At 55.6% G+C, this 3,322-nt stretch overlaps 1 pseudogene; it reads left to right on the forward strand.

The window, feature by feature from the left end:
• The first annotated feature begins 2,027 nt into the window (after positions 1 to 2,027).
• Positions 2,028 to 3,322, forward strand: part of LOC119315912 — a 6,515-nt pseudogene continuing 5,220 nt past the window's right edge.

Below are 3,322 nucleotides of genomic sequence, written 5' to 3' on the forward strand. Positions count from 1 at the left end.
TGGGGCGGCACTACTCAAAGCGCTAGGTGCTGAAAAAACACTCGCCCATTGCCTATCATTTTGGACTATATCATCGGTTTCCGTGAAGCAACCAGGTACACATATATAGCTTAGAAAATCACATTATGTTTTGTTCCTTTATTGTTGTTTTCGACTCACGTGCAACTCAACATCGTGTGTTGTTCCTTTATTGTTCAATTTAAATTCATATTCAACACAATGCCGGATCCCATGGAAGCAACCATGTGCATCTACCTTAGCAAATCACATTGTGTTTTATTCATCCGTTATGTAGGCGATGCATAACATCATGTTTTTTCCCGGTGGATCAAAGAAATTGAATAGAGGGGACATCTTTAGGAAAAGACTCTGGTTAGGAATCATGGTCTTTAATTGCATTGGTTTATTCTCCAGCATGAACCTTTGCAAGAGAACGAGCTGACCACCGCCTGACAAGTTGTTTTGTTGCAACTCTACAATGGCGAGTATGTATTTAGGGCTTTTTACGCAAGCAAGAATCCAACTCTATTTGTTTGATCTTTTCCTAGGCACCCCAAAATCTAGTAGGATGAACCCTCGTCGTACCTTTCGACACCGACCACTGCACCCGCACAAGCAATTTGACACTAACCACCGGGTCCAAACATTCGGGGATCCATAAGTCATAGGGAATAGCTCGGTGAACGCTTACGCCTAGACGCTTCGTTCTCCCGCGGTTCATCCAGTGAGCTTCCGCCAATTCGCCACAACACGTCACTCGAGCACGTGGATTGGGAATGGGCTCACCCCATGGACCCATCTAAGCCTTAGCAAGGCCTTGGTCTCATCTCAGGCCCAAAAAGTCAATGCAATATTCTACAGTCTTTGCTCAAGTCAAGTTGGCAATGGCAAGAGGGCTCTATTTTGGAAAGAGAGATGGATCAATGGGTGAATGGCGTGTGAGATCGCACCGCTCGTGTGGGCCAAGGTGAATGCTAAAACTGCTAACAACCGACCCGTGTCCAAGGGACTGCTAAACTATGCTTGGGTTCGAGACTTCTGAGGTGCTCTTACCACTCAAGGAATGATACAACACGTCAAGCTATGGGATGTTGTTGCTGCGGTGGAGTAAATATGGGACATATCTAGCAAGCTCCACCTATGGTCTATTATTGGAAGGCTCGATTCTCTTCGTCGCCACATGGCTGTGGAAGACCAAAGTGCCTCTAACCTGCAAAATCCCTGTCTGGCTGACTATACAATACCGTAATTGGATGACCGAAACTGCCTCCCATACGATCAATTTACATACGATTTGTACGACAAGAGACAGTCCTGTTTCCCGAGGTTTGAGCCCACCGCATCAGATGAGTCTTGTCGTATAAAGATTGTACAGAATTTGATCGTATGTATAGCAGCTCTCTTGGATGACAGACGGGTGAGTTAGGCCTGGACTGCGTGACAACACGGTGCCATGCAATCTTTGTGCGCAAAATCAGGACACTGCAGACCACATTCTCACTCGATGTGTACGCATGAGAAATACCGCGACCGCGAGAGAATAGCCTAAAGATATTGTGGGGTGGCGTCTTAATTTGCTACCAATGAGCTTGACAATCTTGTAAAACTCGTTCTTCCCTACTAAAGATACGATACGCTTAGCCTATCCACACCGACCTTTCCACCCGCAAAAATATTTGGCACGCTGAACACTGGGCCCAAACACTCGGAGGAATATCGGGACCCACAGGTCATAGGCCGTGGGTGGCCGAACGCGTACGCCCCGACGCTTGGTTCTCCCGCATTAATCCGGTGATCTTTCGCCAGTTCGCTTGAGCGCTAATGACAGACGGGCCGTCATTAAAAGCCCAGCATCCGTTCCTGCTTCCCAATCGTAGAGGGCAAAAGATTTCCTAAAATCTACGCGCGTCCCGCCCCTCGTGAGCCGTGACCAACCCAGCGACGAACGCAGAACCCCGCTCCAAACCCCGCATCCGCCTCGCCTCGCCTCGCCCCTTGGCCTCCCACCGCCGCGCCGCCCCACCGCGATGCCCAAGCCGCCGCCGGTCGTCGAGCTCCCGATACGCAAGACCGTCCCGCTCATCGACATCGACGGCGACGACTACGATGACGGAGGTCGCAGCGGCCGTCGTGGCGGAAGCCCCGCTACGGGGGGCCGTTCCGCCGGTCCGGTACGCGGTGAAGGCGGAAGCCGCGCTAAGGGGGGCCGTTCCGGCCGCTCGGAACGCGGTGAAGGCGGAGGACGCGCTAAGGGAGGCCGCCCCGGCAGTCGCGAACGCGGTCGGGAGGGTCCGTCGGTCGGTGGTCGCGCGGCGGCGGGATCGCCGCCACCGCGACGAAACCCGGCCACGGCGTCCTCTCCGTCCGCGACCCGCTACGGCGCCGCGAATCCGCCGTCCATCCAGCTCGACAGCGACACCGACGATGAAGGCACCCGCGGCGGGCGCTCGAACAAGGTAGCCGCACGCCACCGTGACCGGGGGGCGGATCCTCTCTCCGGTAGTGGACCCACATATCTCTACTGTCCGAACAGCGATTCGGAGGATTTACGCGCGAGAGGTCGCAAGAGGGCGGCGCCCTCCTCGCCCGGTGGCTCCAGGAAGGCGAAGAAGCAGAGACGAGGGTCGTCAAGCGGAGCCAAGGCGCACGGGGCGGGGGGTCGCGCTCTCGCGACGAGGCCTGCTGACGAACCGCGAACCTCCCACGAGTCGAGGAAGCACAAGAGACTCGAGGCCGTCCGTCGTCCTCGGTCTCATCATTCCAGCGACGATGGACGGCTCGGGAGATCCGGCCACGGGGGCGGCGACAGGGGCCGGCGTGATGCTGCGCCGGCGAGGCAGCTCGGCGCCGGCGCAGTTGTTGCGTCAAGCCCTCGTTCGCGGAGCGGCGACCGAGGAAAAGTGGCTGCGAAGTATGCTGCATCCGTGGTTCCCGAAGATAGCGTGGAGGAAGGTGATGGTGAGGAGATGGAAGACACCAGCTCAGATGACGATGGGAGATTCGGCCATAGAGGCCGGCATGGTGCCGCGCCGGTGAGGCAGGCCGGCGCGGTTGTTGCGTCTCGTGATCGTTCACGCGACGGCGGCCGAAGAAGTAGAACTGTGGTAACTGATGACAGCGGGGGTGACGATGGAGATGAAGAGACGAGCAGTTCAGATGACAATGATGAGGAATCCCGAGATAACGAGGGGGAGGAGGAGGATGTGATGAAGGGGACGAACACGGATGACGGAAGTGGCGATAGTGAGGAGGAGGAGGAGGAGGAGGAGGATGTGATGAGAGGGAAGAACAAGGATGATGAAAGTGAAGATAACGAGGAGGA

The sequence above is a fragment of the Triticum dicoccoides genome, chromosome 6A (assembly GCF_002162155.2).
Source record: "Triticum dicoccoides isolate Atlit2015 ecotype Zavitan chromosome 6A, WEW_v2.0, whole genome shotgun sequence".
Lineage (NCBI taxonomy): Eukaryota > Viridiplantae > Streptophyta > Magnoliopsida > Poales > Poaceae > Triticum > Triticum dicoccoides.